The following is a 13,945-nucleotide window of genomic DNA, read 5'->3' as shown; positions in this document are numbered from 1 at the left end:
CTATTTGCCATGAAGTAATGGGACCAGATGCCATGATCTTCGCTTCCTGAATGTTGAGCTTTAAGCCAACTTTTTCACTCTCCTCTTTCACTTTCATCAAGAGGCTCTTTAGTTCTTCCTCACTTTCTACCATAAGGGTGGTGTCACCTGCATATCTGAGGTTATTGATATTTCTCCTGGCAATCTTGATTCCAGCTTCTGCTTCCTCCAGCCCAGCGTTTCTCATGATGTACTTTGCATATAGGTTAAATAAGCAGGATGACAATATACAGCCTTGATGTACTCCTTTTCCTATTTGGAACCAGTCTGTTGTTTCATGTCCAGTTCTAACTGTTGCTTCCTGACCTGCATATAGGTTTCTCAAGAGGCAGGTCAGGTGGTCTGGTATTCCCATCTCTTTCAGAATTGTCCACAGTTTATTGTGATCCACACAGTCAAAGGCTTTGCCATAGTCAATAAAGCAGAAATAGATGTTTTTCTGGAATTCTCTTGCTTTTTTGATGATCCAGCGGACGTTGGCAACTTGATCTCTGGTTCCTCTGTCTTTTCTAAAACCAGCTTGAACATCTGGAAGTTCACGGTTCATGTATTGCTGAAGCCTGGCTTGGAGAATTTTAAGCATTACTTTACTATCATGTGAGATGAGTGAGATTATCAGACATATCATTTACAAATATCTTCTTCCATTTAGTAGGTTATTTTTTTGTTAATGGTTTTCTTTGCTGTCAAAAGCTTTTAAGTTGAATTCGGTCCCATATGTTTATTTTTGCTTTTGTTTCCCTTGCCTGAGGAGACAGATTCAAAAAAATATTGCTGAGACTTATGTCAAAGAGTGCACTGCCTAGTTTTTCTTCTAGGAGTTTTCTGGATTTTTGGTCTTTACATTTATGTCTTTAATGCATTTTTAAAATTTTTGTATATGATGTCAGAAAATGCTCTAATTTTATTTTTTTATATGTAGCTATCTATTTTTCCCAACACCACTTATTGAAGAGACAGTCTTTTCACCATTGTATATTTTTACTGTACTCCTTTGATTAATTGACCATATGTATATGGGTTTGTTACTGGGTTCTTTATCCAAATTATTTAATCATTTCTAAAGTAAATAATTTTCCCCACTTGAGAAATTCAATATTCACATCTATTTTTCTCAAGACTTTTAAATGTTTGACTTATTTTACATTTATGTTTTTATGTATATCTAAAAATATGAGTATCTGAATTGATTTTTCCCAAAATATTTAATGAGTGTTTCCCAAGCAATTTATTGAATAATTTTTCCTGTTGTTACTGGTTTACAATGCTCCATTGATCACATATTAAATTCTCATCAACAATAGAGCCTGTTTTGTAGGTGTGTATGCCTACTCCTATGTCTATATATGTGTTAAATTATTATAGCTTTAGATATGGCTATTATTCCATTGAACAGTTATATTTACTTTTCCAAACTTTATGGTCATTTTATAAAGAAAATTGTGAGTTTAACTGGCATTTAGTTAGATGTATTAAATATGATAAACAAATTTACAAAATGTGTTTTCTCCATCAAAGAATGTGATCTCTCTCCTTTTACATCTTTCAGGAGTTTTGTGAGTTTCTACATATAGGTCATTCATGTTTCTTAGTCTATTAGAATACATGGTGAATAGAATCTTTTCCCATATTTTATTATGTTTGATAACTGATTTCTGCTGCTGTGTTGAGAAATAGCAAAAATTTCTTCCAATAACAAAGAACCAACTGCATACTTATTTTATGTCTAGCACCTTATTGAGCTTTGAATCTAGAAATTTCATTTTTTATCATGGCTTTTCTAGTATATAATACCATTCATAAGTAATGATAATTATGTTTCCTCTTTTCCAAAATTTAGATCTCATTTCTGTGCTATGAATGGTTTGCACTAGCATAATTCCACTCAGTATAATAATGGTAGAATATAATTTGCACTCAGTATTAATAATGGTAGAAGTTATATACCTGAATTTTGTTTCTAATTTTAATGAATATGTTTCTGTGAAGAATTATGTGGCTTTTGGTTTTAGATAGATTTTGTGTGTGTGTGAATTATATTAACCTGTTTTTTTAACCTTAGAATATTTCTTTATTATGAAAATAATACATGTCTATTAGGAGAAAAATTGGAAGTACAAATAAGCAAGAAGAAAAAGATGAAATCATTAACAGCAAAACCATCACTAACACTTAGGCATTTCACTCCTCAGGTCTTGTTCTGAGCATGCTAATGCAAATAAACAAATACACATTTTATAAAAGTGAGGATGTTGTATACATAGTTTATAACCTGTTTTACGACTTAAAAAACATACAGCTAGTACGTGCCCATATTATTCAATGTTAGTGTCTCCAGATATTGGTATTCATGATAACTCCTTAGGAATTATCACGCAGCTTTCTAAACATTCTCTTCTTTTAAATATTTAACTATTTACAAATTTTAACTGGAAAACATTTCTTCAAATAGCTTCATGCATATGTTAGAATACCTAACCACATTCATCATTAGAATAAATTATTTGAAATGGAGATGTTGAGTCTAAGTTTTAAAGGTCTTTGAGTCTTGCTAAATTGCTGTCCCAATATGTGGGCTCCACCACCAGCAGGAAAGGGAAATGACTGTCGGAACCAACACTGCATGTTGTCACTGTCTTTTTTAAAAAAATTAATTTATTTGGAGGCTAATTACTTTACAATATTGTCGTGGTAGACTTTTTAGACATTAAAATAATAGTCTTTAAGTCCTGGGTTATTAAGAGCATTTAAAAAAAAACACGGTTAATCTTGATTTTATTTTGTGCCTTTCAGCATCAATTAAAATGATTTTTTTTCTTCCTTAGTGGGGCTACTGATGTTATATATTAATATATTTAAAAATATTAAACAATCTTTAAGTTCCTAAGATATGTAAGCTTCTCTTCTATATTATAATGTATTATCAATCAAAATATGTTTATCTATAAGAAATCATTTCCTCCACTTTATCTCAGTGGATTGAAGGCTGCTTTTAAGAGTATGTGAAATATAATAGAATAGCAAAAATTCAAAATGGGAAGTGTTACATAGGCTAGGCCAGAGAGAGGTTAAGTGACTTGCCCATGTTCTCACAGCTAATTAAGTGATAAAGCCAAGTTCAAACTCAGAGCATATGCTCTTTACTACCACACTTGCTCCAGGAGTACCTGGCTTTCTGATATCCTTCTAGCTTGATCTTAAGAGTACAGGTTTTAAAAATGCATGGATCTTTGTAGCCTTCTGAAATTCTCCATCAATACTGCGTTTCTCAGCTGGAATTTTATTAATGTTGGGCAACAATGAATCTGCATTCCGTAATGAGTTCCCAGACTTGTTATTTTATATTCCTGGCTAAACAGAAACACGCCTTCCATAATAGACAATTCAACTGAGGATAGACCTATATTATCTTATGGAAACAAAGGAGCTGAAAAAGTTCTAGAGCTGTAAATAAAATGCCCTGCCTAATAGAAATGAGCAAGGGAGGGTCCCAAAAGAGGTATAAAACGGTGGCCTTTGGTGCCAGGTTTTGTTTATTATATCATGGGTATGATATTTTTAGTCTGAATGTATTTAAGGCAGTAAAACCAGATGCCTGCTTTAGGCATGAAACAGATATATTAAAAATCATTTATCACTTAAAAAACAGAATAACTTCTTAAAGTTATGTACTTCTAGGAGCACTATTCAAGGTAAATGTGTATAACATACCTCTGCTGCTGCTAAGTCGCTTCAGTCGTGTCCGACTCTGTGCGACCCGATAGACGGCAGCCCAACAGGCTCCCCCGTCCCTGGGATTCTCCAGGCAAGAACACTGGAGTGGACTGCCATTTCCTTCTCCAGTGCATGAAAGTGAAAAGTGAAAGTGAAGTCACTCAGTCGTGTCTGACTCTTGGCAACCCCATGGACTGCAGCCTACCAGGCTCCTCCATCCATGGGATTTTCCAGGCAAGATTTACTAGAGTGGGGTGCCATTGCCTTCTCCTAACATACCTTTACATTCCTGGAAAGTTAACTGTGTGCGATTATTATTTTAAATTTGTTGAGTACTGGGGAAGACTTCCATAATTATGAACTTTGTTTCAGAACAATTCATCTATAGTAATTCTGTTATGGCAATAATTAGGGAGCAGTGTCAGCTGTCTTTAAAATCACTCGGTTTTATATAAAATTATAGTTATAGTATCTGCATATAAAAGAATGTTTTTCTTTCATCTGTTACATTCAGGTAAATCCCCAAATGACAGATTCATTAAAAACATGTTAAACAGCCATCCTGTTTTACCCTGTTGGAAAAATTTAACCATTTATGAAGAGGCTATTTCTTCTAAAAGTGTAAGTGTTGTTCTGTGTAAGACAAGTGTAAGTGACTCTTAATCAACAGAGGGCAGATTCTTCATTGGGGCTAGGCTAAGTGAGTGCAGCTGGCTTAGAACAAATTGCTATCTGTGGATTCATAAACCAGGGCATGGAAATAAATGTCATAATCTAACATTGTTCCTGGAGATTTCTCAAGGTAGTAAAGAATATAACAAAGATTTGAGGAGAAACCTTTTGATTTTTGTATGTTGAATCATACAAAAGCCCTTCATTCTTAGGATAAATCCTGCTTTAAAGTGAGTCACTCAGTCATGTCTGACTCTTTGCGACCCCATGGACTTATACAGTCCGTGGAATTCTCCAGGCCAGAATACTGGAGTAGGTAGCCTTTCCCTTCTCCAAGGGATCTTCCCAACCCAGGGATTGAAACCTGGTCTCCTATATTGCAGGCAGATTCTTTACCAGCTGAGCCACCAGGGAAGCCCAAGAATACTGGAGTGGGTAGCTATCCCTTCTCCAGGGGATCTTCCCGACCCACGAATCGAACCGGGGTCTCCCGCATTGCAGGTGGGTTCTTTACCAACTGAGCTAGCTTGGTATATAATCCTTTTTATATTTTGCGATTTAGATTTTTTTTTAAAGGATTTTTGTGTCTATATTCATAAGGGATATTGGTCTTGTTTTTTTCAGGTGTGTGTGTCTGGTTTGGGGCTTCACAGGTGGCTCTAGTGGTAAAGAACCCATCTGTCAATGTAGGAGGTCATAAGAGATGTGGGTTCAATTCCGGGATTGGGAAGATCCCCTGGAGGAGGGCATGACAACTCACTCCAGTATTCCTGCCGGGAGAAGTGAAGTGAGGTTGCTCAGTCGTGTCCGACTCTTTGCGACCCCATGGACTGTAGCCTATCAGGCTCCTCTGTTCATAGGATTTTCCAGGCAAGAGTACTGGAGTGGGTTGCCATTTCCTTCCCCAGGGATCTTCCCTTCCCAGGGATCAAACCCGGGTCTCCCACACTGTAGGCAGATGCTTTTACCATCTGAGCCACCAGGGAAGCCTGGAGAATCCATGGAGAAAGAAGCCTGGCAGGCTATAGTCCATAGGGTCGCAGAGTCAGACATGACTGAAGCAACTTTGCACGCATGCACATGTCTGCTTTTGGCATCAGGGTGATATTGGCCTTTTAGAATGGGTTCCTTCCTTTTCTACTTTTTGAAATACTTTGTGATGGATTTTTATTTCTCCCTTAAACATCTGGTACATCATGAGATGACATCATGAGATCATCATGAGTTCATCATGAGAAATGCTGGACTGGAAGAAACACAAGCTGGAATCAAGATTGCTGGGAGAAATATCGATAACCTCAGATATGCAGATGACACCACCCTTATGGCAGAAAGTGAAGAGGAGCTAAAAAGCCTCTTGATGAAAGTGAAAGAGTGAAAAAGTTGGCTTAAAGCTCAACATTCAGAAAACTAAGATCATGGCATCTGGTCCCATCACTTCATGGGAAATAGATGGGGAAACAGTGGAAACAGTGTCAGACTTTATTTTTTGGGGCTCCAAAATCATTACAGATGGTGACTGCAGCCATGAAATTAAAAGATGCTTACTCCTTGGAAGAAAAGTTACGACCAACCTAGATAGCATATTCAAAAGCAGAGACATTACTTTGCCAACTAAGGTCCATCTAGTCAAGGCTATGGTTTTTCCTTTGGTCATGTATGGATGTGAGAGTTGGACTGTGAACAAGGCTGAGCGCCAAAGAATTGATGCTTTTAAACTGTGGTGTCGGAGAAGACTCTTGAGAGTCCTTTGGATTGCAAGGAGATCCAACCAGTCCATTCTGAAGGAGATCAGCCCTGGGATTTCTTTGGAAGGAATGATGCTAAAGCTGAAGCTCCAGTGCTTTGGCCACCTCATACGAAGAGTTGGCTCACTGGAAAAGACCCTGATGCTGGGAAGGATTGGGGGCAGGAGGAGAAGGGGACGACAGAGGATGAGATGGCTGGATGGCATCACTGACTCGATGGATGTGAGTCTGAGTGAACTCCGGAGTTGGTGATGGACAGGGAGGCCTGGCGTGCTGTGATTCATGGGGTCGCGAAGAGCTGGACACGACTGAACTGAACTGAACATCTGGTAGTGTTCACCAATGAAGTCATCTGATTACTGATGTTTGTGAGAAAAAATTTATTACTGAATCAATCTTTGTTAGAACTCTGTTTAGATTTTCTATTTCAACCTGAGTCAGTCTGAGTAGTTTGTGTCTTTTTTTGGCCATTTCGTATAGGTCATCTAATTTACTGTTCATAAGTATTGTTTATAAGTATTTCTTATAATCCTTTATATTTCTATTAAGGTTGTTAGTAATGCCCCTCTTTCATTTCTGAGTTTGGTAATTAGTCTTCCTTTTCAAAAAAATGATCAGGCAAGGTTCTTTACTTCCATTGATCTTTTCAAAGAACGAACTTTGCTTCATTTGCTGTTTTTTTCTATTCTCTATTTCCACTTTTAATTTTATTATTTTCTTCCCCCTGCTTATTTTAATTTACCCTGCTCCTCCCACTTTTTTAGTTTAGTAAGCTCGAAGTTTAAGCTACTGGTATGACATCTTTCATTTTTTTAAACATAGGCATTTAGAGCTATAAATCTTCCTCTGAGCACTTTTCTTTTGATGCAGCCTGTAAGTTTTGGTATTTTGTGTTTTGTTTGCATTTGCCTCAAAGTATTTCACAAATTATGATTTTTGTCTTTGACCCACTTGTTATTTATGAGTGTATTGTTTAATTTCCATATATTTGTGAGTTTCCAAAACTTTTTTCCTGTTGATATCTGAATCACTCCATGGTGGTCAGAGAATAGATTTTGCATGATTTGAACCTTTTACATCTATTAACTTATTTTATGGCTTACCACATGGTCTATTTTGGGAAATGTCCCATCACACTTGAGAAAAATGTGTATCTTACTGTTGTTGGGTGAAGTATTCTATAGACGTTAGATTTAGTTGGTTTATTGTTGCTAAACACCTTCTATGTCCTTGCTAGTATTTTGTCCAGCTGTTCTATTCATTATTGAAAGTGGCGTAATATGGTCTCTTAATGATTTTTGTTGAGTTGTATATTTCCCTTTAATTCTATTAATATTGCTTCATGTATTTGGGGGCTGTTGTCAGATGCATATGTAATTGGTAGCTCTCTTAATGGACAGAACCTTTTATTTGTAGAAAATGTCCTTCTTTGTCTCTAGTAACAAATTTTGTCTTAAAATCTATTTTGTCTGAGAGCTACCTGCAGTTCTCTTTTGCATAGTATATCTTCCTACATCCATTCACTTTCAACTTACTTGTATGTGTTTTCAAATCTGAAGTATGAGTCTTGCAGACAGTTTATAGTTGGACCTTGTCTTTTTTAAAAAACAATATTTATATGTCCAAATATTATCCAGAAACATACACACGTTTTTAAACCACTTAAAAATTAAAGTGTCAAATATCTTGAGACTTTTTTTTAACAGATATTATTTGTTTGGAGCGGTTCTAAGTTCACAACAAAACTGAATGGAAAGTAGAGATTTCCCATATAAGCTCTGTCCCTATACATGCATGGCCTTTGGCATTATCAATATCCAACAAAGTGGTACACTTTTGATGGGCCTGTATTGATACCTTATTATCACCCAAAGATCTTAGTTTATATTAGAGTTCCTTCTTGGTGTTATACACTTTGTGGGTTCTGACACAGGTATAATGATAAGTATTCATCTACATAGTGTTACATAGAAGCTTCACGACCTTAAAATCCTTTGTGCTCTGTCTTCACCCCTCTCCTCCCTAACCCCTCAGTGACCTTTTTACTATCTCGTTTTTGCCTTTTCCAGGTCATACAGTTGAAAGCCTACAATAGGTAGGAAGCCTTTTCATATTGGTTTTTTTCACTTAGTAATATATTTATGGTTCCTCCACGCCTTTTTGTGGCTTGATGGCTCATTTCTTTTTAACAGTGAATAATATTACATTATCCAGATGTGCCACAGTTTATCCATTCACCTACTGAAGGGCATTTTGATTGCTTCCAAATTTGAGGAATTACAAATAGGACTTCTGTAAAACAAATGTGCAGATTTTTATGTGTATATGTTTTTGACTCCTTTGGGCAAATACCAAGGAGTTTAATTGCTAGACTGTATGGTTAAAAGTATGTTTAGTTTTGTGAGAAACTGCCAAACTGTTTTCCAAAGTGACTGTAGCATCATTTTGCATTCCCACAGTAATGAGTAAGTGTTCCTGTTGTTCCATACTGTCATCAGCATTTGTTCTGGATTTTGACTTTTTTAATATGTATGTGATTGTATCTCAGTGTTTTACATTTCCCAAATGACACTTGATGTGTAGCATTTTTTTCATATGCTCACTTGCCATGCTTCTTCTAGTTCTTTGAATATATTTAAAATAGCTGATTTAATGTCTTTGTCTAGTAAGCCTAATAGTTGTTCTTTCTCATGCTTTTTTTCCCTGGGTATGCGTCATACTTTATCATTCCTTTCCATGTGATATTTTTTGTTGAAAACTGGACATTTTGAATAATGTAACGCATCAAATTTGGGAATCAGATTCTTCCTCATCCTCAGGGTTTATTGTCACTGCTTGTTGTTTACTGACTTCTTAATTTTGCAAAGTCCGTATTCTTTATGGTGTGTATTCCTGTAAGTCTCTACTCAGTAACATAATGGTCAGCTAATGACTGGAAAGAGATTTCCTTGATTCACACCTCCCAGTTATTGATAGGACTATGTGTGCTTGTTATGGCATGCCTTCCATATTACCCAGGCAATCGAAACTGTCTTAGCCTTCACATCCTGCTTTTGCTGTGCGAGATGACAGCTTATGACCTTCTCAGGTCTTTCCTGAACACGCACACACTCCTACCCATTTTATGGCCTTCTAGCTTCAAATTTTTTACTGATCAGATTTAGACCTTTTTGTGTCCAGTTCAATAAACTGTTTCTACCTTAGGGCTGGAAAACTATTCTCTTGTTTTCTAGTAATATTATGGGTTATTAGTTTTACATTCTATGATCCATTTTTAATTAACTTCTATAAATTACAAGAGGTTAAGTGTTGAGGTGCATTTTTTCCTATATAGGTATCTTGTTGTTCCAGCACTATTTATTAGATTTCCCCATTGAAACGACTTTAGTACGTTGGTCAAAATTCAGCTGACTGTATATACATAGGTTTGTTTTGGGGAACAAACTATTCTGTTCCATTGATTTGTTTATTCTTATGTCAAAAATCAGACTTAATTACTATAGCTTTATAGTAAGCCATCTTTTCAAAATCATTTGGTTATTTTAAATCTTTTTCATTTCCATATAAATTTAAAGTAATTCATTAATTTCATTGAAAAAACCCACTGGAATTTTGATAGATTATTGAATCTACAGATCAATTTGGGAGGGATATTTTATATGCTGTCGAGTTCATAAATATGGTACTTTAACTTAAAAATAACTTTGTACTCTGATTTTTAAATATTTTTATTCTATTATTGTGATAGTAACAATGAGCAAAGTGCATAAAACATGTGTCCATATCCAGTTCAAGACAAAACCCCATCAGCGTCCCAGAAGTTCCCCATCTTGATGCAATCCTTGATCATGGTTCCATTATTCCCCAACTAGAGATAACCATTACCTTGACCCTTACAACAGTTTTTCTTTTGCTTTTTTCATAGATTTAAACATCTATTTTAAACATCTTACATGAAAGGAATTACATATGTATATATGTAAAATTCCTCAAATACAATTTATATACAGAATTTTATATATAACTTTAGTAATTAAATTTAAATAAAAATATAATTATTTTACATAATATATAATATTGGATTGGCAAAAAAAAATTTGGGTTTTCCCATAGTAGCTTATGGAAAAACCTGAACAAACCTTTTGGCCAACCCAATATATATAATTCCTCAAATAGCTTTTTTCTGTATATAGATTTCTATAATGGCAGTTACATCACTCCAGCACATTGAGCTTACCTTTCCCACTGTCTTCTGACTTTAAATGTTGCTAATGAGAAGTCGGACACGACTGAGCGACTGAACTGAACTGAATGAGAAGTCAGTTATTGGTATAATGTCTTATCATCAGTTACTTTTAAGGTTCTATTGCTGTTGGGCATCCTGCAGTTTCAGTATGATTGGATTTCTTTTTATTTATTTTGCTTTGAAGAAAAATTTTAGTATTTTTTCCCAAAAGCTTTAGTTGTGTCCAGTTGGAGAAGGCGATGGCACCCCACTCCAGTACTCTTGCCTGGAAAATCCCATGGACGGAGGAGCCTGGTAGGCTGCAGTCCATGGAGTCGCCAAGAGTCGGACACGACTGAGCGACTTCACTTTCACTTTCATGCACTGGAGAAGGAAATGGCAGCCCACTCCAGTGTTCTTGCCTGGAGAATCCCAGGGACGGAGAAGCCTTGTAGGCTGCCGTCTATGGGGTCACACAGAGTCGGACACGACTGAAGCGACTTAGCAGCAGCAGCAGCAGTAGGAGTGTTGGTCCTGCCACTACTGGAAATGGGAATTAATCTTAATTTTTAAATAAAATTAGAATCTTATATACTTCTTTATAATGGTAAGGTATGTATTATACCACTGTAGGAAAATGCCAATTTACTGAATCTCTTACTGTTGTGTATTCAAGTTGTTTCCCATTTTTTACTATAGTAAATACTACATGAAATGCTTTAATTTAAAAATTTCTTCACATGGAATAACTAACATTAAGACTTGTATGAGATCAATGTCACAAATTAGATGTGTCACGCCTTAGTGACAGACAAGAGAGAACTAGTGATTATCTTTGCTCCAGGGGCCCTTAGTAGGTGTGAGCATGTGAGTGAAAGTTGCACAGTTGTGTCCAACTTTCTGCGGCCCCACGGACTATAAAGTCCACGGAATTCTTGAGGCCAGAATATTGGAGTGAGTAGCCTTTCCCTTCTCCAGGGGATCTTCCCAACACAGGGATCGAACTCAGGTCTCCAGCTTTGCAGGCGGATTCTTTACCAACTGAGCTATGGCGGGGAGACTACAAAACTTCCTTGAAAATAAAACAAACAGGGTGTCTAATGTGGCAACAATCCCACTTATTCACTCACTTTCCAGTATCCTCTCAACAGTGTATCTAGGGAGATCACTAGCAATTTAAGAAATATTAGAATACAGAAATATGATGGAGGGCCATTTCAGCCCATTTCTCCCCAACACAGAAAGCTGACCTTGCATCAGTCGCCTATAATTAATGTGAGAGGTACATGAGGAATCTAATACAAGAGATTTATATATCTTCACAGGATTTATACATATTCAGAGGATTCCAATAATAAAAGTGTAAATTCAAAAGTAGTATCTGTCTGTTCATATAATTAAGGAGTGGTAAGGAAATTTCTCTTAGCAACCAGGATTATTCTAAATATCTTTCTTTGAAAGAAAAGACAATATAAAAATTATTGCTTCTATTTTCAACTTCTGCTGTAACATGGGACACATATGATAATATTGTACTTCTTATAAGAAAAAGGCTTACTCTAACTTGTTAAATATAGCTGATGCCCAGTCTAGCCATTCTGGAGTTGAGTGAAAAGACAGAAGCCATGCCATTTAATTTAAAAGGGGGGGGGGGGGGGGAAGCACCAAAAGCAAAAAATTGAGCTTCCAGCATGAGGAAAGTGATATTGCCAAATACAGACAAATGATGAAAGGTTTATCATATTTAAAAGTTGTAACTGGCTAGTATATTATCCTGCCTCTGTTATTGTTCAAGGAGTATCCTATTAAGTGAAGCACTTTGGTAATACTAACTGTTGTCAGATTTCTTATGTAATCTGATTACTCATTGAAATTAAGACTGTCTTTAGTAAACTACTTCCCTTCCCTAGGATATCAAATCAAAAACAATACTGTGGGCTAAACATTGTTCATGGTACTTGACCCAATGCACAATAAATTCTGTATCTTGCTGTGTGTGCTTAGTTGCTAAGTCATGTCAGACTCTGTGACTCCATGGCCTGTAGCCCACCAGGCTCCTCTGTCTATGGAATTCTCTAGGCAAGAATACTGGAGTGGGTTGCCATTCCCTTCTCTAGGAGATCTTACCAACTAGGGATTGAACTCACTTCCCCTGCGTTGCAGGCAGATACTTTACCACCTGAGCCACCAGGTAAGCCTATATCTGTATCTATCTATATCCTATTTACAACCAAAAACAGATGTAGACAATAGTAGTCCATTATTTAAAATATAATCCTTAGTAGTCATGGGACAAAGTAACAAAGGCCTTTTCCCACAAAACATCCTTTTGAAACATATATATATATACATTTTGGTCACACACACGTAGCATGTGGGATCTTAGTTTCTTAATCAGGGATCGAACCTGCGCCTCATGCAGTGGGAATACAGAATCTTAACCGTTGAACCATGGAGGAAGTCCATAAAATATTTAAAATTTGAGTTAAAAAAAAAAGTGTCCATTTCATCAAATACTTTTTGGAGCTTACGTATGTATTATACATTTTAAGTAACTCTAAATGCTCTGTCTTATATAGAAGTGAGACTCCAGATTAAGAAAACATGGGATGCACCACTGAAATAATCAAGTAATTCCCTGTTCTATACCTTTATTTGAAATATATAGGAAGAAGTATATCTAGTCATACTGATGATTTCGTTAAGTCGACTATTCATTATCAATGCAGTCTAGAGACAATTGTGACAATTTCTCTCATTTGTTTTTGGCGTTTTGTTTTAATGTTCTAGACACAAATGATATTTTAAAACTCTGTTTACAAATGTAATCAGATCATTGGTTTCACACAGACAACCGCTCACACCTCCACCCAACTATCACGATCACAGCAATTAAATAAGACAGGCTGGGGGACTGAAGTTGAATTTTAAAACACTACAAGTAAAAATAAAGTCATACTTAACACTCATTTTAGGAGATGAAAGTTTACTTTAAAATTGCAAACATTTAGCAAAGATAAGACATAAACGCTATTTTCCATATTCTACAGAAATATAATTTATAGCTGGCTTGGTACATGGTCACATGATAAAAACAAATCTAATGGGAAAAAAAAGAATGGTTTCATTCTACTTTTCTTCAGCTTATTACAATTTAATAAGTGTACCAATAAGTACTGGAGGACAGCTGCATGGGAAGATTAGAATCCTAGGGCTATTTGCTAAATACACATTATTGTATTATAATGATAAGAATAAAATAGGTACAGATATACAATTAACATGCATTTTAAGCTATTATTTTGAAGAAACAGGACAGAATTTAGTGAACATTTTGAAAAATGTATTATTAATAATGTGTGGTTATAATCAGTATATCATGGTATTTTACAAGGCATGGAATAACTTCCTCAAATAATGCTTGGCAAAATGAAACAGGTTGAGCCAACTTCTAAAGAAAATTTAAAATGAAGGCAAAAAAAAAACAAGTGGATAATTCTGTTCGATTCTAAGTATAATAGATAATTTTTAAAGTACCATAATTTCA

This window comes from Ovis canadensis, chromosome 2 (genome assembly GCF_042477335.2).
Source record: "Ovis canadensis isolate MfBH-ARS-UI-01 breed Bighorn chromosome 2, ARS-UI_OviCan_v2, whole genome shotgun sequence".
In the NCBI taxonomy this organism is placed as follows: Eukaryota; Metazoa; Chordata; class Mammalia; order Artiodactyla; family Bovidae; genus Ovis; species Ovis canadensis.
This window is presented reverse-complemented; position numbering follows the sequence as displayed.